The sequence below is a fragment of the Phyllobates terribilis genome, unplaced genomic scaffold (genome assembly GCF_046119375.1).
Source record: "Phyllobates terribilis strain yellow unplaced genomic scaffold, ASM4611937v1 Scaffold_5__5_contigs__length_657084704, whole genome shotgun sequence".
In the NCBI taxonomy this organism is placed as follows: domain Eukaryota; kingdom Metazoa; phylum Chordata; class Amphibia; order Anura; family Dendrobatidae; genus Phyllobates; species Phyllobates terribilis.
This window is the reverse complement of record NW_027362765.1, coordinates 69,533,657-69,560,831: the sequence shown is the minus strand read 5'-3', so window position 1 is coordinate 69,560,831 and position 27,175 is coordinate 69,533,657. Positions and strand designations below refer to the sequence as shown.

Sequence of the window (27,175 nt, the reverse complement as noted above, 5' to 3'; positions counted from 1 at the left end):
CCGCAACAGCCGCGGGTGGAATCGCGAACCACCCGCGGCTGTTAACATGTTAAATACATAGTAACATAGTTTTTAAGGTTGAAGGAAGACTAAGTCCATCTAGTTCAACCCATAGCCTAACATGTTGATCCAGAGGAAGGCAAAAAAAAAACAACATGTGGCAAACACTAAGCTCCACATTGGGGAAAAAAATTCCTTCCCGACTCCATACGACAATCAGACTAGTTCCCTGGATCAACGCCCTATCATGGAATCTAGTATATATATAACCTGTAATATTATGCTTTTCAAGAAAGGTATCCGGGCCCTTCTTAAATTTTAATAGTGAATCACTCATTACAACATCATGCGGCAGAGAGTTCCATAGTCTCACTGCTCTTACAGTAAAGAATCCCCGTCTGTGATTATGATTAAACCTTCTTTCCTCCAGACGTAGAAGATGCCCCCTTGTCCCCGTCTCAGGCCTCAGAGTAAAAAGATCAGTAGAAAGGTCTTTGTACTGTCCCCTCATATACTTGTACATAGTAATAAGATCACTCCTAAGCCTTTGTTTTTCCACAGTAAATAACCCCAAGTGTAATAACCTGTCTTGGTATTGTAGACCCCCCAGTCCTCTAATAACCTTGGTCGCTCCTCTCTGCACCCTCTCTAGTTCAGCTATGTCTTTCTTATACACCAGAGACCAGAACTGTACATAGTATTCTAAGTGTGGTCGCACTAGTGACTTGTATAGAGGTAAAATGATGTTCCCCTCATGAGCATCTATGCCTCTTTTAATCCATCCCACTGGCCACTAAACGTGAGCTTGTCGTCCACCAATACACCCAGGTCTTTTTCAGTTACAGTTTTGCCCAGTGTTTTACAATTAAGCATATAATTATACATTTTATTTCCTCTGCCCAAGTGCATTACCTTACATTTATCCCCATTAAAGCTGATTTGCCATTTATCAGCCCAAGCTTCTAGTTTACATAGATCCTCCTGTAATATAAAATTGTCCTCCTCTGTATTGATTGCCCTGCAGAGTTTAGTGTCATGTGCAAATATTGAAATATTACTCTGTATGCCCCCTACAAGGTCATTAATAAATATGTTAAAAAGAAGGGGGCCCAATACTGACCCCTATGGTACCCCATTGTTAGCTGAGACTCAGTCTGAGTGTTTTCCATTAATAACCACCCTTTTTTCCTATCACTGAGCCAATTCTTAACCCACATACATACATTTTCCCTATCCCCATTGTTCTCATTTTATGTATCAACCTTTTGTGTGGAACCGTATCAAAAGCTTTTGAAAAGTCCATATACACAACATCCACTGCATTTCCTTGGTCCAGTCCAGAACTAACCTCCTCATAAAAACTGATCAGATTAGTCTGACAGGAACGGTCCCTCGTAAACCCATGTTGATATTGGGTCATGAGGTTATTCCTCTTCAGATACTCTAGTATAGCATCTCTTAGGAAACCCTCCAGGATTTTACCCACAGTAGAGGTTAAGCTTACCGGCCTATAATTTCCAAGTTCAGTTTTTGTCCCCTTTTTGAATATTGTCACCACATTTGCTATACGCCAGTCCTGTGGTACAGACCCTGTTATTATGGAATCTTTAAAGATTAAACATAATGGTCTATCTATGACGTTACTTAATTCCTGCAGTACTCGCGAGTGTATCCCATCCGGGCCCGGGGATTTGTCAACTTTAGTGATTTTTAGACGCCGCTGTACTTCCTGCTGGGTTAAGCAAGTGACATTTAATGGAGAATTTTTGTTATCACTAATCATGTTTTCTGTCATGCGATTTTCTTGTGTAAATATGGTTGAAATAAAATCATTTAGCATATTGGCTTTTTCCTCATCCTCATCCACCATTTCACCCAGACTATTTTTAAGGGGGCCAACACTATCATTTTTTATTTTTTTACTATTTATGTAGTTAAAGAATATTTTGGGGTTATTTTTACTTTCTCTGGCAATGATTCTCTCTGCCTCAATCTTTGCTGCCTTGATTTGGTTTTTACAGAATTTATTTAATTTTCTATATTTATTTAATGCCTCAATCTCTGACAGCAGCATTTAACAGCGCCGCGCCTGAAGCGCATCACTTACTCCGCCCATCGGTGACCCCGTCACGTGATCGCGGGTCACTGATGGGTGGGCATGACAACCCTGGGTCTGCAGCAAACCCCAGTGGTTGTCATGTACTGATCGCTATGAGCGCCACCTAGTGGTCGACGCTCATAGCACAGGAGCAGTTCTGCTACATAGAGGTGATCTGCTGATCACCTCTATGTAGCAGAGATGATCGGACAGTTGCTGCTTCTAGTCTCCTATGGAGACTATAGAAGCAAGCAAAAAGTGTAAAAAAAATGTTTTTAAAAATATTTAAAAAATATAAAAAGTTTAAATCACCCCCCTTTTGCCCCATTCAAAATAAAATAATAAAAAACAAACAAACACATACACATATTTGTTATCGTCGCGTTCAGAATCGCCCGATCTATCAATATAAAAAAAGAATTAATCCGATCGGTAAACGGCGTAACGAGAAAAAAATTCTAAACACCAGAATTAAGTTTTTTGGTGGCAGCAACATTGCAATAACGGGCGATCAAAACATCGGATCTACCCCAAAATGGTATCAATAAAAACTTCAGCTCGGTGCGCAAAAAATAAGTCCTCACCTGGCCCCAGATCCCGAAAAATGGAGACGCTACGGGTCTTGGAAAATGGCGCAATTTTTTTTTTTTTTTTTTAGCAAACTTTGGATTTTCTTTTTTACCGCACTTGGAATTTTTTTCCCGTTTTCCCGTACACGATATGGTAAAACCAGTAATGTCGTTCAAAAGTACAACTCGTCCCGCAAAAAATAAGCCCTCACAAGGCCATATTGACCAAAAAATAAATACGCTATGGCTCTGGGAACAAGGGGAGCAAAAAACAAAAATGCAAAAGCGTAAAATCTCAGGGTCCTTTAGAGGTTAAAGTAACTATCTCTCATTTATAACATAATTGCAGTATGCAGTTATACCTTTAGGGTGCAGCAGAGTGCGCTCCTTTCATGGCTGAGTCTCGCGTCCATCACAACCATGCATCACCATGATGTCGAGGTCCCCGCCCCCTGCCCTCACGCATCAGGTAGGGGTGTGGGAACGACTTAGTGCAACACAAAGGGAAGAGGGAAAGGTAGGAGTGGAGACCTCCTAGGCTACCCCCACATTGGTGACATGTAGCCTCTGATGTTGCTGAACCTCACAGCGGAGGTCGTTCACCTCCAGAGACAGCCTGTGCAGCCGCTCTGCGAGCACTGCAACTGAGCCCATACCAAGGAAAAAAAAAGGTCCATGCCCAAAAACACACGGAGAAAAAAAAAAAAAAGTGTCAGTTTTTTTTCTTTCCAGAATGCGCTCGGCCGGCGATAATATCACGCATGGTGTGGGAAAGACTTAGTGCAACACAAAGGAAAGAGGGAAAGGAAGCCCAGACTCTAGGGAAAGGGGGGAGTGGAGACCTCCTAGGCTTGGTATAATATCACCGTCTTCCCTGTCTCCCCTAACGTCCCTATATTGGTTCTTCACCAATCGCCACACGCGTATCTCGCCCTGTCTTTCCCTGGCGTTTGGCCCTGGCTAGGGAAGGAAGGGCACTAGTCGATCCCCACTGACACTAAAGACAACAAGGGGGGACAAACAAAGGGGTATTGCTTAGCTTTTGACGACTCCAGACAACTGCACAAACATCCTCAACACCAGAGAGAGTACTGCTCTTGCTCAAGCCTTCACAAGGAGTAATGAATATCGCCGGCACCTCCCTCTGATGCACAGAAGGCATTTATACACCCAGGCCAGGGTGTTTATTAGCCAGAGGAAGGTAGCCGCTGAGTCCTAGAGACAGCCTCCCAGAAAATGTCTGCAATGCCAAACGTAGAGATCTCCTGCAACCAACTGAAGGGCGAGTTTCTGTCACACCCGTGACAGAACGTGACATAAGACGCAAAGACGGAGGCCAGTGACACTCGGGGCCATCATAGCAGCGCCGCATCCCTGCTGCACCTGAGGTAATTAAGGCATTATTTAAGACTGACTACATTACATACCCCCTCTAAGAAGCAGCTCTCGAGAAACGCGCGTCATAGGATTCCTGTACACAACTGGCCAGTACTTTTGAACATCAGTAATTATTATGCTTATATGTGTTAGTGTATGGGCTGCATGCAGTGGGATGAATTTGTAGGATATATTGGTTTACTTGTAGGTCCATAACTTTGAACCACTAATAACCACATAGTATATCATTTTTTTTGCCATCTTATGCTGCATTGCAAAATTTACCAAACATTTTTATTTCGAGGCATTTGAATATTTAACCCAACACTTCACTAATTTCTGAAATTATGTTTACTTTCCGAAATAAAATTCTTGTGGATTGGTTCAGTATTGGTGGAAATCTCTCATCTGAGCAGTAACCCATTTATATTTATATTTCGACCACTGGGTGGGAGCATTTCAGCAAACAAGATTGCCGTTCTAGATGGAAATACACTGCTCAAAAAAATAAAGGGAACACTTAAACAACAGAATATAACTCCAAGTAAATCAAACTTCTGTGAAATCAAACTGTCCACTTAGGAAGCAACACTGATTGACAATCAATTTCACATGCTGTTGTGCAAATGGAATAGACAATAGATGGAAATTATTGGCAATTATCAAGACACACAAAAAAGGAGTGTTTCTGCAGGTGGGGACCACAGACCACATCTCAGTACCAATGCTTTCTGGCTGATGTTTTGGTCACTTTTGAATGTTGGTTGTGCTTTCACACTCGTGGTAGCATGAGACGGACTCTACAACCCACAGAAGTTGCTCAGGAAGTGCAGCTCATCCAGGATGGCACATCAATGCGAGCTGTGGCAAGAAGCTTTGCTGTGTCTGTCAGTGTAGCGTCCAGAGACTGGAGGCGCTACCAGGAGACAGGCCAGTACACCAGGAGACGTGGAGGGGGCCGTAGGAGAGCAACAACCCAGCAGCAGGACCGCTACCTCCGCCTTTGTGCAAGGAGGAACAGGAGGAGCACTGCCAGAGCCCTGCAAAATGACCTCCAGCAGGCCACAACTGTGCATATGTCACAAATGTGCATGTGTCTGCACAAACAGAAACCGACTCCATGAGGGTGGTATGAGGGCCCGACGTCCACAGATGGGGGTTGTGCTCACAGCCCAACACTGTTCAGCACGCTTGGCATTTGCAACAGAACACCAGGATTGGCAAAGTCGCCACTGGTGCCCTGTGCTCTTCACAGATGAAAACAGGTTCACACTGAGCTCATGTGACAGAAGTGACAGAGTCTGGAGACCCCGTGGAGAGCGATCTGCTGCCTGTAACATCCTTCAGCATGACCGGTTTGGCAGTGGGTCAGTAATGGTGTGGGGTGGCATTTCTTTGGAGGGCCGCACAGCCCTCCATGTGCTCGCCAGAGGTAGCCGGACTGTCATTAGGTACCGAGATGAGATCCTCAGACCCCTTGTGAGACCATATGCTGGTGCGGTTGGCCCTGGGTTCCTCCTAATGCAGGTCAATGCCATACCTCATGTGGCTGGAGTGTGTCAGCAGTTCCTGCAAGATGAAGGCATTGAAGCTATGGACTGGCACGCCCGTTCCCCAGACCTGAATCCGATTGAGCACATCTGGGACATCATGTCTCGTTCCATCCACCAACGTCTACTTTTTTCCTAATCGTTTTGACTGTACTTTTGCATTACTTGATTGTTTACCATTAATTTGATACTAGAATTATTACATTGACTTTTATAGTCTAGGCATACCATACTAATTTTCACTGGGTCTTATCCAATCCGTATGCATATTGTTTGCTTACATATTTATATTTCGGTCCATTATTCCATACAAGTATATTATACAAGATAGTATTATGAAATTATATACATGAGAATTATGCCTCATTGTTTTCATTGTTCTGCATCAACTATTTATGGCCATGTCACATGATGATGATGATGTTGAGGCGTTCTTGACGTTTTTTTAAAGGGTGAAGGAACTGGAGAAATTGGCTCCGGAGCACTGTGCGGAGGTTCTGGCACCTTATCCAACAGGGGTAATGCAGAAGGCCTATTGTGACCTGGCCTTGCAGGATGCTAAAGAATAAGCCAAGTTAAAAATAGAGATCTTGTCGCGCTTAGGAGTGACTGTCAGGCCCAGTGTTGCGCACTATCACAATGACAAACCTCCCCAGTCCCAAATGTTCAACCTCCTACACCTGGTTCAAAAGTGGTTCCAAGCGGAATCTTCCTCCCCAGTGAAGATGCTGGAGATGGTTGTCAAGGACAGGTTCGTTCACTCCCCTTTGAGGCTGGTGCAGTCCTTGGTTGCCTAGGAACATCCCTGGAATGCCAATGACCTGGTCGGCCAGGTGGAAAGGTACCAGGCGGTCGAGAGTTTCAGCTGTTCTATGACTGAAACCCCTGAGGACTCCTGAATATAGCAAAGGAGAGCTAGGAAGCAGAGGTTACACTCTACAAGAGTGTAATCCAGCATGTGGACCAAATGCAAGAGCAGATTGCTGAAGTGATGCCCATCGCGGGAGAGCACCTCCTCCAGACGCAAGAGGCCCAGTCAAGGGTGTACAATCGATCGACAAGGGTGAGACAGTTCAGCCCTAGTGATCGGGTACTAGTGCTGGTACCCACGGTAGAGAGTATATTTTTGGCCAAGTGCCAGGGCCCCTACGAAGTAGTCAAAAAGGTTGGTGAAGTTAACTATAAAGTCCACCAAACTGGGACAATGAAGCCCTGTCTACCTGATTGAGCCATGGCAATCTACAGAGCCCGTGGAAGCTCAGTATTTGGTGGCTGAGTAAAAAGTTGATGTGGAAGATGTCAAGTGGGCAGAGCAGCAGTGCTCAAGAATTGCAGCAGTGCCCAAGAGCAGCAGTGCCAAGAATTGCTTCTTCGAAACAGAGACCTTTTTTCAGAGTTGCCGGGTTGTACTCAAGTCATAGAACATGAAGTCTTCATGGAGCCTCATGTCTGGTTGAATTTAAAATCATATCAGATTCCCGAACCTCGCCGAGAGGTAATCTCTAAGGAGATGAAGCAGACGGTAAATCTAGGAGTCACTGAAGAGTCCAAGAGTGTCTGGTCTAGTCCCTTAGTCTTGGTGCTGAAACCAGATGGAGAATGCAATGACTACCGGAAGTTGAATGAAGTTTCTAAATTTGACTCATATTCAATGCTCTGAGTCAACGAGCTTATTGAAAGACTAGGGTCAGACTGGTACATTACTACTCTGGACCTCATGAAAGGTTATTGGCAGATTACCTTGTCCAAAGAGGCCAAAGAGAAGACAGCCTTTTCAGTGCCAGATGGTTGCTTCCAGTATGGCAGGTTGCTATTTGGGTTTCAAGGAGCTCCAGCCACTTTCCAGAGATCTATGGACCGAATCCTAGCTCCCCACAAGAAGTATGCACAGTTTACCTGGATATCGTGATCTTCAGCCAGGATTGAGTAAGCCATCTAGGCAAGGTTCAGGTGATATTTGGTTCAAGGAAAGAGGGGTTTTTCATCAAACCGGAGAAATGTGCCATGGGAATGGAAGAAGCCAAGTTCTTGGGCTATGTCGTAGGGAGGAGCGAGATCAAATCCCAAGTGAATTAGGCTCACTCAATCCAGAATTGGCCACAACCGCTCTCAAAAAAACAGGTCAGAGCATTTCTGGGTTTCAATCATGGGCTACTACCGTCGCTTCATCGCTAATTTCGCTATGATAGCGACACTTCTGACACACCTCTTTAAGGGTACGAAGTCGGCTATGGCCATGTGGTCTCAAGAAGCGGAGACAGCATTCCAGGAACTGAAGCTAGCCCGGTGTAAACAGTCATTGTTAGTTGGTCGGGGCTTCTCCAACTCCAAGGAATTTGTGTTCGAGACAGACAAATCAGATGTCGGAAGTCTTGTCAGGAAGTGAACAATGAAGAACACCCGAAAATGTACCCGAGTCGGAAACGGTCTTCCAGCGAGTAGAACTACTTGGAGAGTAGAAAAGGAGTGTTTGGCCATCAAGTGGGCATTGGACACTTTACAATACTTCCTATTAGGCAGAAGGTTCAGCTTATTGTGAGGTGAATGCAAGAGAAGAAGAGGAACAATGCCCAAGTGACCAGGTGGTTCTTAAGTCTTCAGGATTTTAGCTTCCATGAATAGCAAAGGTATGAGAAACAACATGGCAATCCTGAAGCTATGCTGAGAGTCAACTGTATGATGGCGGAAGGTGCCCAAAGTTGAGGGGCCTTGGCAGCGGGGGGTTATGTAAGAAATAGAAAAAAATGCGTGAAACACTGAAAAATGCAAACTGCCATTTTCACGCATGTCTCAGTCAGGTCATCCAAAGTGGGTGGAGCATGAATGGGGCTTGCCGGTGCCCTCCAAATTCATCGCTAGTGGCATAACTTTAGCCCATCAGAAATATTGCTCCAATCTGTCCTTCACTTAGTTACCATTTCTGCCGAGGTGCACAGAGGCATGTGCATGTACCACTGAGAAGAAGCAGTGTGTCTGCATGAATTAAGTATTACTTACCCGAACTCCCCCACCTTCATTAAACATTGGTGTGCACGGTGCAAATCTTAAAGAGATTGTCCAAGACTTTTTTTTTTTTTTACTATGGGCCTAAAAACTAAAACAGGCAGGTATTTGCTAACAGAGGCTATCACGTGCCTGCTGGCTCAGAGTGGTCACCGACAGCTCCTACCGGCGATTCAGTTGCTCGACGTCAGTACAGCAGCTCTTTTTCTTCCAGTCTGCTCTGTCTACAAGACATAACTTCCGATATCATGGTGATTGACAGCCAGCTTCCTGCAGTTAAACTATCAATCAGCAGGACATCGGCAGTCTCGACCAGTCAACATAGCAGAGTGGAGGAAAAGCTGAATCACAAGTAAGAGCGGTCTGTGACAGCTCTGTGTCAGTAGAGATCGGCAGCAGGCACAAAAAGTAGGTAGTAAGGGACTACCTGGGTGATAGTTCTTAGCACATTGTAAATATAAAAAAAGAAAGATAGTCCGGGGAAAACCATAATGAATCAGCCCCTACATCCACATCAAAATTTTCATGTGAATACAAATGAAAAACCCCCGAACATCTAATGTTACCCTGCAAGTCAGTGACTGATTAGAACCTGTGACTTCTCGGCATTTAGTGGTCAATACTCACCTGTGCGTTTATCTGTAGGAATCTCCTCTTTACACCGCTCATCACCCCTCACATATGTCTCTGTAGTATTAACATGGTTCAGATCTTCACCCTGAAAGAAATGTTATAGAGGGTCAGCCCTGCAGCTGGGAGAGGGAGAGTTACAGAGGATCAGCCCAGCAGCTGGGCAGGAGAGAGTTAAAAAGGGTCAGCCCTGCAGCTGGCAGGAGAGAGTTACATAGGGTCAGTCCTGCAGCTGGGCAGGAGAGCGTTACAGAGGGTCAGCCCTGCAGCTGGGTAGGAGAGAGTTAGAGGGTCAGTCCTGCAGCTGGGCAGGAGAGAGTAAGGCTGTGTGCCCACTATGCATTTTTTAATCGTTTCCCCAGCGGCAATTCCGCTGCAGAAACGCTTAAAAAACGCTTGGTAGAAGGTCTGCCATGTTCCCCAATTGCGGAAAAATCCGCAGCACGTTTTCGCCACCATTGACTTGCATTGGAAAGCATGGATTCCGCATCACTGCATCTGAAACGCATGGATTCCGCATGTACAATGTGCTCATGGTACCCAGGTTTTGAGAAGAGGAGACTCTCCTCCGGACCCGGGTACCATAGAACCTGTAAAAAAAAGAAAATAAAAAATAAATATTATACTTACCTTCTAATGGCCCCCGGTATCCTTGTCTCTGCTTGAAGGCAACTCGCGGTAGACTAAAGGACCTGCGCTGACGTCATTTAGTCATGTGACGGGTCACGCGACGCTGACGTTGGCAGGTCCTTAAATCTGCCGGCAAGCAGAGACAAGGATACCGGGGGCCATCAGAAGGTAAGCACGCGTCTTCTTGTGCAAAGTGGCTTCGGAGAGAAGTGGCAGTTATTTCAGAGGCCATGGACTAACATTCGTCTTCTTCTTCTTCTTCTTCTCTTTCCACAGGTACATGCTCTGCATAATTCCCCTGCTCCTATGTATGCTGTCTTCTAATGCTCTGCTGACCCGCCTCTCTGGTACATGCTCTGCATAATTCCCCTGCTCCTATGTATGCTGTCTTCTAATGCTCTGCTGACCCGCCTCTCTGGTACATGCTCTGCATAATTCCCCTGCTCCTATGTATGCTGTCTTCTAATGCTCTGCTGACCCGCCTCTCTGGTACATGCTCTGCATAATTCCCCTGCTCCTATGTATGCTGTCTTCTAATGCTCTGCTGACCCGCCTCTCTGGTACATGCTCTGCATAATTCCCCTGCTCCTATGTATGCTGTCTTCTAATGCTCTGCTGACCCGTCTCTCTGGTACATGCTCTGCATAATTCCCCTGCTTCATCTGTCCCACTCCAATCAATATTCACATATGTTTGTTCTTTACCCACTATATACCTTATCTGATTTTTAGAGGTGCTAAACTGCAGAGACTTGCGTCCTGGCTCTATCTTTGATCACCCAGCCATCTCCTGCTGAAATGACCAGCTGTTAATTTATCCACAAGCCGTTCCCACAATGCCCTACACCTGATATAGTTTAATGTGGCCTATATATTTAGACTCTCTGTAAGGGGTGCACGCGTCTTCTTGTGCAAAGTGGCTTCGGAGAGAAGTGGCAGTTATTTCAGAGGCAGTTAGTCAGGGCAGGAGTCAGGTAACAAACACTTTGACCACTTACTCTCCTTAAACTATGTTTCTGTTAGCTCTCACTTTTTCCTCTATAGTCCTCCACTTTCTAATAACCCCTCAAATCCCTACACCAAGTAAGAAACTCATCATCTCTCCCTCTATCCTCCCCATTCATCTCACCTCCTCCTCCAAATTATTCCTCAACATTCAATCCTGGATCTCCAAACACAGACAGCCACCTCATGCTCTCTCTTGCTCCCACCTGCTAACACTTTCTCTGCTCCTCCTCACTGCTGGAGATATCTCTCCAAATCCTGGTCCTCCTCGCCATATCCCCACAGTTACTTCTACCTCCTATCCACGACCTTCCTCAAACTGTCGCAACCCTTCTAACCTCATACCCATCCAACTAATACCCACCTCCTCAGCTATACTAACAGGAGCTCTATGGAACACTCGCTCTGTCTGCAACAAACTTTCCTTCATCCACGATCTTTTCATTACAAACAAACTCTCCTTCCTCGCCATCACCGAAACCTGGCTCACCCCCTCTGACACAGCCTCCCCAGCTGCCCTTTCATATGGCGGATTCCACCTTTCCCACACCCCCCGCCCCAATGGCAAACATGGTGGAGGCGTAGGTTTCCTCCTATCAGAACTCTGCGCTTTCACCAAAATCCCACTGCCACCCTCTGTTACACTCCCCTCTTTTGAGGTGCACTGTGTGCGCATCTATTCCCCCTCCAACCTCCAACTGGCCGTCGTTTACCGACCCCCAGGGCAAGCCACCACCTTCTTAGACCATTTCACTACCTGGCTGCTTCACTTCCTTTCCACTGACATCCCCACTATCATAATGGGTGACTTCAACATCCCCATTGACACTCCCCACTCGTCTGTCTCTAAGCTCCTATCCCTCACTTCCTCCTTTGGACTCACTCAATGGTCTTCCACACCCACCCACAAAGATGGCCACACACTGGACCTCATCTTCACCCGCCTCTGTTCCCTATCTAACCTCTCTAACTCACCACTCCCTCTCTCTGACCATAACCTCCTCACATTCTCTACCCTCTCCTCTCCGGGTGCACAATCCCCACTCCACAAACTCACACACCCTCCCAGAAATCTCAAACACCTTGACCTACACTCTCTCTCTGAATCCCTCCTTCCTCTCACAGACATAAATTCCTTGCACGATGCAGACGTTGCTGCTGCTTCATATAACACCACAATAGCTGCATCTCTAGACTCGATCGCCCCTCTCACACACACCACACCTCGCACATTCAACAGGCAACCCTGGCACACCAAACTTACCAAAGAACTGCGCCGGGCCTCCAGGGTTGCGGAGCGGAGATGGAAAAGGTCTCACTCCATCGAGCACTTCATCGCATTCAAGCAATCCCTCACTAATTTCAAGTCCGCACTCACTACAGCAAAACAAACCTACTTCTCATCTCTCATATCCTCCCTATCTCACAACCCTAAACAGCTATTTAACACTTTCAACTCTCTCCTTCGTCCCCCAGCACCTCCTCCCTCTTCTCTCATCTCAGCCGACGACTTTGCCTCATTCTTCAAACAGAAGATTGACACCATCAGACAAAACTTTGGCCTAAAGTCCACACAACCCCTCCTCATATCTACTCAACCCTCCTCCTCCAAACCCCACTTCTCCACCATTACAGAAGGTCAAGTCTCCTCTTTACTCTCCAAATCACACCTCACCACCTGCGAACTTGACCCAATCCCATCCCACCTCATCACTAACCTCACCTCAGTCTTCATCCCAACCCTAACCCACCTCTTCAATCTATCACTAACAACTGGAGTCTTCCCCTCATGTTTCAAACATGCCGTAATCACACCCATCCTCAAAAAGCCCTCCCTTGACCCTTCCTCTCTGACCAGCTACCGCCCCATATCACTCCTCCCCTTTGCCTCAAAACTTCTAGAACAATATGTCCACCTTGAACTGTCCTCCCACCTCTCCTCCTCCTCCCTCTTCGACCGCCTACAATCTGGCTTCCGACCGCATCACTCGACTGAAACTGCCCTGACCAAAGTCACCAACGACCTACTAAATGCCAAATCCAAGCGACACTACTCCATCCTCCTCCTTCTGGACCTGTCATCTGCCTTTGACACAGTGGACCATTCCCTCTTACTCCAGATTCTCTCATCTCTTGGCATCACGGACTTGGCTCTATCTTGGATCTCCTCATACTTAACAGACAGGACATTCAGCATCTCCCACTCACGCACCACCTCCTCATCTCGCCCCCTATCTGTCGGTGTCCCCCAAGGTTCAGTTCTAGGACCTCTGCTCTTCTCCATCTACACCTTCGGCCTGGGACAGCTCATAGAGTCTCACGGCTTTCAGTATCACCTCTATGCTGACGACACACAGATCTACCTCTGTGGACCCGATATCTCCTCCCTACTAACCAGAATCCCACAATGTCTGTCCGCCATCTCATCCTTCTTCTCCAACAGGTTTCTAAAACTCAACATGGATAAAACAGAGTTCATCATCTTTCCACCCTCTCATTCACATCCCCCATCCGACCTATCCATCAACGTCAATGGCTGTTCACTCTCCCCAGTCCCACAAGCTCGCTGCCTTGGGGTAACCCTGGACTCTGATCTCTCCTTCAAGCCACATATTCAAGCCCTTTCCACCTCCTGCCGACTCCAACTCAAAAACATCTCCCGGATCCGTGCATTCCTCAGCAAAGACTCTGCAAAAACACTAGTGCATGCCCTCATCATATCCCGCCTCGACTACTGCAACCTCCTGCTCCGTGGCCTCCCTTCCAACACTCTTGCACCTCTCCAATCTATCCTAAACTCTGCTGCTCGACTAATCCACCTGTCCCCCCGCTATTCCCCGGCCTCTCCTCTCTGTCAATCCCTTCACTGGCTCCCTATTGCCCAGAGAATTCAGTTCAAAACTCTAACCATGGCATACAAAGCCATCCACAACCTGTCTCCCCCATACATCTGTGACCTAGTCTCCCGGTACTTACCTGCACGCAACCTCCGATCCTCACAAGATCTCCTGCTCTACTCCCCTCGTATCTCCTCCTCCCACAATCGTATACAAGATTTCTCCCGTGCTTCCCCCCTACTCTGGAACTCTCTACCCCAACATATCAGACTCTCGCCGACCGTGGAAACCTTCAAAAGGAACCTGAAGACCCACCTCTTCCGACAAGCCTACAACCTGCAGTAAACACCACTGCACGACCAGCTCTACCCTCACCTACTGTATCCTCACCCATCCCTTGTAGACTGTGAGCCCTCGCGGGCAGGGTCCTCGCTCCTCCTGTACCAGTCGCTGACTCGTTTTGTTAAGATTATGTAAATGCTTTTGTTATGTATATCCCTATCACATGTAAAGCGCCATGGAATAAATGGCGCTATAATAATAAATAATAATAATAATAATATTTATTTTTAACCATTCTTTACGGTCTCACTATATAAATCCATGCCGTTTGCATGGATTTATATAGTGTGACCAAGTTGTCAAGCACTTTCCAAGTGATGCTAAAATCGCTTGTCAACCCGCATGCGGAAATGCCTGTGAAGAACGCTTCACATCCGCTTGTCCCTGGCAGGAAAAACGCATGTACAATCCGCATGCGTTTTTTCTGCCAGGGAGATGCAGAAACGCTCAGGAAAAATCCGGAGCATTTCTGCATCGTGGGCACATAGCCTCACAGAGGGTCAGCCCTGCAGAGTCTTGGGAGATGTTTCTAGATGGTTCACTGTATATACAATAGACTGTAGTTGTAGTGCCCGCTTCCTATGTGGGTCTCTGTAGAGTGAGGTTGTGCTATTGCTCATTGTTGGCACTTGAGGCATGATATTAGGTGTGTGAGCCAAGCGTGACAGTTGCACTGAAATACATGCTGTCATGCTCGGGTCGGGAGAACCGCCAGACAGTCCAAGCATTGCGCTGCAATCTTGATCATAGTTATACGGCCGTCTGACTCTTCCCTTATACTGGTGGATAAAACAAGACTGAACACAAGACCTTCACAGCCATCTACACATTATAGGGAAGATCTTATGACACCTTCTCTCCATCTACCTGATGATCTTGAGGAACATTAGGATCTTCTTGTTTACAGTCCTGTGGAAGCAGAGGACGGGGACATCTCTCTGGTGTTGTCCTCTTACTGGATAGAACTGGAGGAAACACATACAGGGACTGATTCATTCTTTACATACAGATAATTATAGGCCGTGTGTATTTAGCCCTGTCTATTACCTGGTGATGAGAGGGGCTGGGGAACCTCCATCATGACGTTCTTGTACAGATTTTTGTGTCCTTCTAAATACTCCCACTCCTCCATGGAGAAATAGACGGTGACATCCTGACACCTTATAGGAACCTGACACATACAATGATACAGTCATCCCCCAATCCCTTCAAAGCGTTTCTGTATAATGTCCCAGCATTCCCAGCAGTGTCACCTCTCCAGTCAGCAGCTCAATCATCTTGTAGGCGAGTTCAAGGATCTTCTGGTCATTGATGTTCTCATGTATTAGCGGGTGAGGTGGAGGCCCCATGATTGGTCTCAAGGGTCTTCCCCATCCCTCAGACACAGGGGTCTGACAGCGCTCACTACAGGTCTTCTTCACTACTGTGTAATCCTGGTTATGGAGAGACACATTAATAAATCTCACTACAGACATTTCCAGAGTCCTCACCTCTCCAGTTCTGTCCTTCTGTTATTCCCATAGATAAGAATGATGTAATGTGACGTCATCAGAATCTCTCACCTCTCCAGTAAGCCGGAAGAGGATCTCTAGGGTGAGGTGTAATATCCTCTCCGCCATCTTGTCCCTGTCCTTATCCATCCTTGTAGGGTGAAATTCTCTTATATAGAAGATCTCCACTGAGAGAATCGTATATTGTAGGGACCTGAATGGGGAGAAGATGACGATGTAACATCATATAGATTCCATGTAAGAAATCTCCGGAGCGGTTACCGGCTTCACATGATCACTACATCCAGTCATGGCCCTGTCCTGCCCCCGATATAACACACAATCACATTATAGTCACATACAGAAATAAATCAGCATAAATCAGAAAACAAAAAAGGGGATGTGTGTCAGGGCAGAAACAATGATTCCAATTACTAAAAAAAATTATAAACTTTATTAGATACAATTCATTAACCCCTTTACCACCCCAAGCCTGTCTTCACCTTCATGACCAGGCCAATTTTTTCAATTCTGACCAGGGTCACTTTATGTAGTAATAACTCTGGAACGTTTCAACGAATCCCAGTGATTCTGAGACTGTTTTCTCGTGACATATTGTACTCCATGATGGTGGTAAAATTTGTTCAATACAACTTGCATTTATTTGTGAAAATATCAGAAATTTGGCAAAAATTCCACAATTTTCAAACTTGTAATTTTTATGCCTTTAAACCAGAGAGATTTCCCACATTTTCCACATGTCTACTTTACATCAGAATAATTTTTGAAACAATTTTTTTTTGTTAGGAAGTTAGAAGGGTTAAATTTGACCAGCGATTTCTCTTTTTTTTTTTTTAAGGGACATCACTTTTGAAGTGACTTTGGAGGGGTCTATATGACAGAAAATATCCAAAAGTGACACCATTCTAAAAACTGCACCCCTCAAGGGTATGTGGGGGAAATCTACTGTTTGGGGGCTTGGAATAGAAGAGGCACCGTTTGACTCTTTGTACAGAAAAATCGAGAGCGGACGCCAAGTCACTTTTGGAGAGCCCATGAAGTGCCTAAACGGTAGAAACCCCCCCAAATGTGACCCTATTTTAGAAACGAGAACCCTCAAGGTGAGCATCTTGAACCCCCAGGTACTTCACAGAAAATTATAACGTTGAACTGTGAAAAAAAAAATGTATCACATTTTTTCCACAAAAATGTTCTATTAGCCCCAATTTTTTTATTTTCACAAGGGTAACAGGCGAAAATGGAACCTAAAATTTTTTGAGCAATTTCCCCTAAGTACGCAGATACCCCATATGTGGTGGAAAACTTTTGTTTGGGGGCAGGGCTCAGAAAGGAAGGAGTGATGGTTTGGAGCGCAGACTTCATTTCGCATTTGGAGAGCCCCTGATGCGCCTAAACCATAGAATTCCCCCACGAGTGACCACATTTTGGAAACTACACCCCTCAAGGAACTTATCTAGAGACACATGTGGTGGGCCACTAGGGAGGCGCCAGATGTTGCAGAAGGGCCGGCTGGGGTGGGTAGTCTCACTGGCAGCAGATAACGATGTCACGGTAGCTGAAGTGGGTCGCTGGACCCCTCAACACTTCCCTCGTGTCCACAACAATTTCAAAAGCGGGAGGTGGCACTTGTGGATGGTATAAGACCCCCCGGGGGCACTCCTGTAGTGGTGGTGTCTGGGTGCAGGTTTTGGAGTGCCCGTGATGTTTGTGCAATCTCAAGCAGCCAGACATGCAGGTGAACTTGTAAACATAACAATTTTACTGAAGGAGGTAATGGATTACAGTCTCTCTTACAGGCAACGTTCACAGTATATTGAAAGTAATGGTTCTCTCCTCATGAGACAAGCATTGTTATTGTCCAGGGCGGCTGGAGCAGAGTTCTCTTCACTTGCTAGTAAAGGAAATGCTATGCGCAGTCCAAGAAATATTGCACTGATGGAGGAAGCTTCACTGATTGGCTCTTTGTGGAAACACACTAAAGTGTGGATGGACTCCCAGTTTTTAGCCCACCGTTCCCTCTCACAGGGGGTAGGTTTACACAAAGTCAGTGGCGTGGCAGCCACGTGGATCTGGTCCTGGCTAGAGGCGATCAGGATTACCAGCGTGCGGGAGAGGCCACGTATAGCGTTACCTCTCCTGACTGGAAGAAACCTCACTCTTTTTGTGAAGGAGATTATGTGAGGAAAAATGTCCCCTCAGCATAGACTGGCATTGACAAACTCTTCTCTGAGAGAATAATGTCTCTCCTATATCTTCCTTAGGCAGCAGGAACCACCGATAACTGGTTTGTACCAGTTTTTTAGCCAGAGTGTGCCCTGAGCTGGGAGGCTCCTGCCAGCTGTTTCTATGGCAGCTTGTTCTGAGGAGAATAAATCACTTGAAGTTCATATACACATATTGGCCAGTAGATGGCAGGAAAGTACAATTTAAGAAAGTACAATATACAATGCAATGTATTATATCCCCTATCTCAGTACACACAATGGAACAAATCTACCGCCACACTACAACTATCTCATTTAGCAGCAGTAGAGCGTGTACCGGGATGCCACACAGTTTTATAATAATGATTGTAATGCTTTTGGTTTTACTGGTGTATGAATTTATAATGTGGTGGTATGTGTTAGTTGTGCAGAGTACATCAGATTATAAAAGGGTGTTGTGTCAACAGGGCAAAAATAAATGTTATTAATTTATGGATGTGTAGTACGATTTGAAGCAATCCTTAGTGTAAAGGCCAGGTTTCACAGTGGTAATGTGTGTATTTTTGTATTCCCCTCTTGGAGCATACTCTGCACCTTTTTTGTGATCTTCCCATCTTTGCCTTTTAAGGAACCTCTCGGGAAAATGCTGACCTGGTACGATACGAGCACCATCAGTGCTTTCCGAAGTACTGGGATCCTAACTTTTCTGAGTGCCAAACATTAGGGCCTTGATGGCTACCCTCTGAAACTGAAGGAAGGTCTCCATATTGCCTGCAGATCAAAACAGCACAAAAGCATTTTACAGTGCCATGTGTACAACGTGCACGGACAATTTTTTGTACCATACTTTAGCTTTTCACATGGCACTTCATGGTTTGAAGACCTGATCTGAGAGATCTACACCCCCCATGTACTCATTATAATCCAGGATACAATCTGGCTTTGGGATTTGTGTTGTGGTACCTTGGACAGTGACAAGGGAGTTGTCATGGTGTATGGTGGTCACGATAAGGACATCCCTCTTGTCCTTATACTTGACCACCAGTATGTTGTCGCTGCATTCGGCTCTTCTTTCGCCCTCTCTCACCAGTAGCCCAATTAGTGGCTAAAGGAGGTCTCTCTGAATTTTTCACATTGTACATCTGACAGAGAGGGTCTTGAAGAGTGGGGTGCTGGTGTAGAAGTTGTCTATGTAGAGGTGATAACCCTTATACAGCAGTGGGTGCAGCAATTCCTACACAATTTTCCCACTCACATTCAGGACAGAGGGGCATTCAGGGGGTTAATCTGGGTGTCCTTCCTTTTGTAGACCCTAAATCTGTGTGTGCTGTACAGTATATCAGTACTCCTTCAGTAACGACCAAGCTCTGTTTTTATAACTATGCCCATATGCCCCAAAATTTCATAATTTCTGCTGTATTTACAGGGGTCTATCTGGCATATGATATCGTGGGATTTTGGAAGAAAAATTGATGGGTGATACAAATTTGTCTGGGCCACCATAAGATTTATTATTTCCTCGCTGAAAAATAATTTGAAAGAGTCAATTTCAGTGAGGCCTTTATCGTCAAATTGGGTTCCTAAGCTGCCCATGAAATCCAGAATAACAGGATGATAACTTTCGGGGGGTGCAGTCCATATGGGGATTAATTGCTGTAGGGGTTGGCTGGGTCCTAGGGCACCTTGCTGGGGGTCCCTCCTTACTAGATGAAGAAGAGAAATAGAGGATCTTCCTCCCTGCCTGAATCAGTGTAGGAGGCAAGGAAAGTGTATGCTTCCTTTGGAGAATAGCGTCTTTTTGACAAATGGGCCATTTTTATTTTATTCTTCAAAACACTGGGATGTGTGTGTAAGCGGTGCTTTGACACGTGTTTTGTGTGAAGTTGTGTCAAGGGTACTATTTATTATAAAAAGTAGAGAGGAAAAATTTAGAAGAAACAGTTAAAAGAAAAAAAAAATTAAAAGAAAAACACATGTGCAGAAGAGAATATCGGTCTGTCATAGTCTAAATTATAGCGCCGATGTGCGTCTACATGGAGAAGCCAATAGCAGGACTTGGCAGGTGACGCAATGGTCTGGTGACCAGGTCAGATAATGCGATGGTCAAGTGGCACGCAGGTCAGTTGACCATCGTGTCAGAGAACAGAACATCAGGCAAACAGCATTGAAGTGCGGACACAGAGCGGCCAATATAACTGTCCCAGCGGTCACATGTGCACAGGGTCAGAGATGTCAGTACTACTGAAAAGAGGGCGGATGTAGAGGATATTAACCCCATATATAGGAGTTAGCCCAGTACAGGTAGTAGAGAGGGACTGGGAACAAAGAATAAACAAAAAGAGGGACGAACAAAGAAAATACGTAAGGAGGAAAAGACTATATAGAATAGATCATAGAAAGAGAAATAGGATTAATAAAGGAATAAATATAAGGCGATCAGCAATAACACAGACAGACCACTGAGCTCTGTATGTAAGAGGTAACACACTGGATCATGAGAGCAGACGCTCCATGTGTAACAGATCTGTGTACAATAAATGTGTGGAGATGATGATGCACATACCGTGGCTTACGAAAGTATTCACCCCACTTGGCATTTTTTGTGTTTTGCCACCTCACAATATGGAATGTCACTGTTTTTTTTAGGGTTTGCATCAGTTCATGTAAAGAACATACCTACAACTGTGAACATTTGGTTATCTTTTTTTTGTGAAGCAAATAACAAATAGGACAAAATAACCGAAAACTTCAGTGTGTATAATTATTCACCTCCCTCCTTTTGCAGCAATTACAGCTGCAAGTTGCTTTGGATAAGTCTCTATGAACTTACCACATCTTGCCACTAGGATTTTTGCCCTCAAGACAAAACTGCTCCAGCTCCTTCAAGTTAGATGGTTTCCTCTGGTGAACAGCAATCTTCAAGTCTAACCACAGAATCTCAATTGGATGAAGGTCTCGGCTTTAATTAGGCTACTCCAAAACATTTACACACTTCTCCTTAACCACTTGAGTCTTGCTTTAGCAGTATTCTTTGCGTCATTGTCTTGTTGGAAGGTGAACCTCCATCCCAGTCTCAAATCGCCGACAAACTGAAATAGGCTTTGCTCAAGAATATCCCTGTATTTTGCACCATCCATCTTCCCCTCAACTTGGACCATTTTCCCTGTCCTTGCTGCCGAAAGACATCCCCACAGTATGATTCTGCCACCACCATGTTTCACTGTGGGGATGGTGTTCTTGGGGCGCTGAGTGGTGTTGGTTTGGCACCAGACATAGCATTTACCTTGGTGTCCAAAAAGCTCAATTTTGGTCACATCTGACCACGGCACATTCCTCCATGCATTTGGGGAGTTTCCCACGTCTTTTGGCAAATACAAAACTAGCGTACAATTTTTGTTTGTAAGTAAAGGCTTTTTTCTGCCCGCTCTTCTATAAAGGTCACCTCTATGAAGTGTACTGCTTATGGTGGTTTTATGGTGTGCAAATTGAGGTGGTCAGTGGGGCGCTAGAAACTGGATAAGGCGCTGGAAAAGGATAAAACAAACCTCTTTTTTGAAGTTCTGTGGGCATTAGAACTTCAATAAAGAGGTTTGTTTTATCCTTTTCCAGCGCCCCACTGACCACCTCAATTTGCACACTGTTCACTTTTCCCTTGGGAGTTGTGGCTCGGGGCTGCGGAGATCTGGATACATTTTCAGCTGCAGGACCTGTAGGACCTGCGATGATGTCATCACCCGGAACCACGTGATTGGAAGCTCTGTCTGCTAACCCAGAGGAGACGCTGAAGGCATCGTGGCAGCGCTATCAGCACCAGCAGCTGTTTAACCTGGGTTGTGCAGTCTGCACAACCGACCCAGGTGAGCAGACCACTGTATCTGCACGCATATTTAACTTCCATACAGGTTCACACAAGCACTGCACTTTTCCACCCCACCCCTTTTTGTCTTCTATGGTGGTTGTATTGACAGATTCAGGCTTACCTTTACATACCTCACAACTTTTGAAAAGCAGAAAGAGGGACAGATCATGCTGCGTGCTTAGCTGCAAATCCAGGCCCCTTGACGAAGCTAGGTGCGAAACGTCCATCGAGTGCGGTTCTCTCATGGACTGGTGACATTGCAATATGCCACTGGGCTTGTTTACTTTTCCCATTTATGGATTCTATTTTTTGGATCACTATATGATCCCCTATCTTAACCTATTTGGTCTCTGCATGAACATTTTTTCATGATGCTCTTCTAACAATGGTATCCGTCTGCATTATCAGGACTATAAATTATATAGTGCGTGATGTCATCTGTGTGTTCTGCTCATCTCTAGCTGGGACCTGTTGATTTATTTTTTGTTCCTACATTCACAGTTGGAGCCGCCAGAACTTTCTCATCCCTATGTAGCTTCACTATACGACATCTGGATTTTTGGTCTCTATAAGGCCATGTTCACATGTTGCAGAAATACTGTGCCCCCTGTTTTCTGCAGGTGTCTGCACCAAACTACACAATAACAATCTTCTCTGATTATTGATGCTTTTGTAGACCTTCTCCTCCTTATTTGATGCGTTTCGGTTGCAGATGTGAAGCTGCATTTTTAAGTGCTTTTTACACAACAGAAAGCTTTGATTCTGCACTTTAAAAAGTAATTGCAGTTTTTTCCATGCACTTCACATTGAAGACGAGAGAAAAAAAAACAACACACAGTTCAGTAGCATCTTTAGACCACAGGGGGCACAGTTCTCATGAAATCACATCCACTTTGCTTGGACAGTTAAACAGCAGAACTTCTGTGCAAAAAAAGCAGCAGAAAATACTTTCCATTTACTCTACATGTGAACACAGTCCTACTGACAGCTGCTGCCTAAGAACAACAAGACAAGAGTTTGAGTCCCAGGGAGTCCAATCACAGGACAAGAAGAAGGGTGAATATATAATTAAATTTATGTACTGAGCAGAGAGAAGCGGCCCTGCCCCCGAGGAGGAGCCAGGAGTGATGAAGACGTCAAGTGAGTATTAGAAGCTGGGACGAAAGCTCTGACATGGTAGGACTGAGCCCTCAAAGTGGGACAGTCCCGCAGAATAAGGGACGATTGGCAGTTATGCCTTTGGTCTCTGTGCTGCCTGTCTTGATTAATGCCCTCCTTGCCCGGCATGTGCGTTTTGGTGGAAGCCCTCTCTCTTGGCCGGTTTGTTGTGGTACCATGTTCTTTCCATTTGATTATAATAGATTTTATGGTACTCTGGGGGATCATCAGAGATTGGGATTTTTTTTTTTCCAACCCAACCCTGACGTGTACTTCACAACAACTTCACACCTGACTTGTTTGGAGGTCTCCTCGGTCTTCATGGTGTTGTTTGGTTAGTGGTGCTTCTTGCTTAATGGTGTTGTAGGCTCTGTGGTCTTTCAGAAAAGGTAAAGTGTATATACTGACAGACATGTGACACGTACATTGCACACAGGTGGGCTTCCTGTCACTAAGCATGGGACTTATAAAGGTAATTGCTTGTATAGCGCCCCGAGGGTTCGGCCGCTACAGGGGTATTGCACCTCTGCCAGAGGTGTGCTATTCCACTCCCGGGTAAGGATGGAGTATGGACCAGGGCCCAGTTAGCTGCATGCATCACACACACCCCATTTCCGGGGGACAGCTCAACGGTGCTCCCATTTATACAGTAATGCAGGCATGACAGACAATGTCCCTGGCTGGAGTGTGGAGGGGGGAGGAAAACCCAGTGATGTAGGAGCAGAACGGGACGGTTTCTGAGCATAGGTAGGAGCTCATTGGTTGCTGGTCACCCGAGCTCACACACTAGGGGAAGGTATATAAGGTGGGCACCATCTTAGTTCTGAGAGAAGGTCAGTCAGAGAAGTGAGAGAAGGAGTTCAGCCAGAGAGGGCTGACAGGGAGCTGCGGCTCAGTCTGGGCCCAGCTCCACAAGGCAGGCCTAGGGTGAAGGCCGGAGCCAGAAGGAAGGAACAGAAACAGAAAGGAACAGAAGCAGAAAGGAACAGAAGCAGAAAGGAACAGAAGCAGAAAGGAACAGAAGCAGAAAGGAACAGAAGCAGAAAGGAACAGCAAAGAAAAGAGAAGTACCCAAAGTGTAGAAGGGCTCAGAAACAAGAAGGCAGAAGGGACCCTAAGAGCCCATGAGAATACCGGGTGAAGGGTCAGGCAGATTAAGGGTACCGGATCCCAAGTTGGTGGAGGAGAAACTACCCTCAGCCAAAAACAGGAGGTCGTGATCATTTATTGGTGCGACACCTCACCAAACCTGCTAGGAAGGCACCATAGAGGACAGCGGGGAACGGGGCCCAGGTTTACCCGCGCAGATCCGCAGTAGCTGGACAAAAGTTGGTCCCTGGTGGGGCAAGCCAGAGGAAGGATGGAAGGGGGTCCTGCGCCATATTCCTGAACTGCCTGGGGGTTGACCGAGCCCCTCACCTGGTGGACGCAGCACGGCTAGGGCAGTCATTGCTGACAGAAGTGACTGGGAATATACGAACTGTGAGTAAAAGACCCTGGACTGCAACACGTTGTCTTTGTGCTTTTTGCTTCGCCAGCACTAACGGTACTGGGACTCCCTGCACCATCACCCCCACCATCAACTACACTGCCCAGGGGCTGCACTCTTCCCGTGGGGAGTTACACTACCTCAGCTGCAAACACCATCAGCCTCAGTGGTCTGCCTTGCAGCGGCGGTTCATAATAGCCGCAATCCACGGGTGGCGTAGTCGGACATTACCTACAGCACATAGCAGACTACCACTGATCTGACCACCCTGAGCCACGGAACCGGATCGCCACCACTACCCCCATCGTTTCCCTGTTGCCCGGCTCCGAGTGCCCCACGGCCCAGGTGGCGAGTCACTTGCACTAGATATTTTTAGAGGCTTCATAGCAAAAGGGGTGAATACATATGCACATGCCAATTTTTAGTTATTTGATCCCATAAACTTAATTTATGTCTATATTTTTCTCACTTCAACTTAAACTATTTAGTGCTGATGCATCAAACAATTTATACTCAGGTTGTAATGTAACAAAATAGGAAAAAACCCAAAGGGGGTGAATACTTCCACAAGCCGCAGTATAACAGATCTGTACAGTAATGTGTGAAGATGATGAGGCCCAGATGGAATTACAGAACAGAATGCAGGGAAAGGAACAGACAGAACAAGTACCTGTATCTAGGAGAGAAGACTACAGACCAGTGCAGAGTCCTGGTGCTTCCCCCAGGACTGAGTCCTGTCCCCTCTATCACACAGTCCCTGCTCCCTCATTACCGGTCCCCAGTGCAGAGTCCCGATGCTTCCCCCAGGACTGAGTCCTGTCCCCTCTATCACACAGTCCCTGCTCCCTCATTACCGGTCCCCAGTGTAGAGTCCCGGTGCTTCCCCCAGGACTGAGTCCTGTCCCCTCTATCACACAGTCCCCGCTCTATCATTACCGGTCCCCAGTGCAGAGTTCCAGTGCTTCCCCCAGGACTGAGTCCTGTCCCCTCTATCACACAGTCCCCGCTCCCTCATTACAGGTCCCCAGTGCAGAGTCCCGGTGCTTCCCCCAGGACTGAGTCCTGTCCCCTCTATCACAGTCCCTGCTCCCTCATTACCGGTCCCCAGTGCAGAGTCCCGGTGCTTCCCCCAGGACTGAGTCCTGTCCCCTCTATCACACAGTCCCCGCTCCCTCATTACAGGTCCCCAGTGCAGAGTCACGATGCTTCCCCCAGGACTGAGTCCTATCCCCTCTATCACACAGTCCCTGCTCCCTCATTACCGGTCCCCAGTGCAGAGTCCCGGTGCTTCCCCCAGGACTGAGTCCTGTCCCCTCTATCACACAGTCCCTGCTCCCTCATTACCGGTCCCCAGTGCAGAGTCCCGGTGCTTCCTCCAGGACTGAGTCCTGTCCCCTCTATCACACAGTCCCTGCTCTCTCATTACCGGTCCCCAGTGCAGAGTCCCGGTGCTTCCCCCAGGACTGAGTCCTGTCCCCTCTATCACACAGTCCCTGCTCCCTCATTACCAGTCCCCAGTGCAGAGTCCCGGTGCTTCCCCCAGGACTGAGTCCAGTCCCCTCTATCACACAGTCCCTGCTCCCTCATTAAAAGTCCCCAGTGCAGAGTCCCGATGCTTCACCCAGGACTGAGTCCAGTCCCCTCTATCACACAGTCCCTGCTCCCTCATTACCAGTCCCCAGTGCAGAGTCCCGGTGCTTCCCCCAGGACAGAGTCCTGTCCCCTCTATCACATAGTCCCTTCTCCCTCATTACCGGTCACCAGTGCAGAGTCCTGGTGCTTCCTCCAGGACTGAGTCCTGTCCCCTCTATCACACAGTCCCTGCTCCCTCATTACTGATCCCCAGTGTAGAGTCCTGGTGCTTCCCCCAGGACTCAGTCCTGTCCCCTCTATCACACAGTCCCTGCTCCCTCATTACCGGTCACCAGTGCAGAGTCCCTGTGCTTCCCCCAGGACTGAGTCCTGTCCCCTCTATCACACAGTCCCTGCTCCCTCATTACCGGTCACCAGTGCAGAGTCCGGGTGCTTCCCCCAGGACTGAGTCCTGTCCCCTCTATCACACAGTCCCTGCTCCGTCATTACCAGTCCCCAGTGCAGAGTCCCGGTGCTTCCCCCAGGACTGAGTCCTGTCCCCTCTAATACACAGTCCCTGCTCCCTCATTACCGGTCCCCAGTGCAGAGTCCCGATGCTTCCCCCAGGACTGAGTCCTGTCCCCTCTATCACACAGTCCCTGCTCCCTCATTACCGGTCCCCAGTGCAGAGTCCCAGTGCTTCCCCCAGGACTGAGTCCTGTCCCCTTTGTCACACAGTCCCTGCTCCCTCATTACCGGTCCCCAGTGCAGAGTCCCGGTGCTTCCCCCAGGACTGAGTCCTGTCCCCTTTGTCACATAGTCCCTTCTCCCTCATTACCGGTCACCAGTGCAGAGTCCCGGTGCTTCCCCCAGGACAGAGTCCTGTCCCCTCTATCACATAGTCCCTTCTCCCTCATTAACGGTCACCAGTGCAGAGTCCCGGTGCTTCCCCCAGGACTGAGTCCTGTCCCCTCTATCACACAGTCCCTAGTGCAGACTCCCGGTGCTTCCCCCAGGACTGAGTCCTGTCCCCTCTATCACACAGTCCCTGCTCCCTCATTACCGGTCACCAGTGCAGAGTCCCGGTGCTTCCCCCAGGACTGAGTCCTGTCCCCTCTATCACACAGTCCCTGATCTCTCATTACCGGTCCCCAGTGCAGAGTCCCGGTGCTTCCCCCAGGACTGAGTCCTGTCCCCTTTGTCACACAGTCCCTGCTCCCTCATTACCGGTCCCCAGTGCAGAGTCCCGGTGCTTCCCCCAGGACTGAGTCCTGTCCCCTTTGTCACATAGTCCCTTCTCCCTCATTACCGGTCACCAGTGCAGAGTCCCGGTGCTTCCCCC

General features: G+C 47.0%; 1 protein-coding gene across 6 annotated transcripts in view; it reads right to left on the bottom strand.

Moving 5' to 3' along the window:
• The window catches only part of LOC141270715 (uncharacterized), a 669,979-nt gene that overhangs the window by 127,863 nt on the left and 514,941 nt on the right, over positions 1-27,175 (bottom strand). For 2 of the 6 annotated variants that reach the window (XR_012321735.1, XR_012321736.1), the window contains exons 6-9: positions 15,294-15,473; positions 15,088-15,211; positions 14,908-15,005; positions 9,225-9,315 (exon numbers count right to left, since the gene is read on the bottom strand). The exons of 3 other annotated variants lie outside the window; for them this stretch is intronic. The gene's annotated coding sequence lies outside the window, so the exon portion shown is untranslated. Of the gene's footprint in view, positions 1-9,224; positions 9,316-14,907; positions 15,006-15,087; positions 15,212-15,293; positions 15,474-15,530; positions 15,745-27,175 lie in introns of all 6 variants that reach the window. One more of the 6 variants, XR_012321737.1, reaches the window with a different exon arrangement.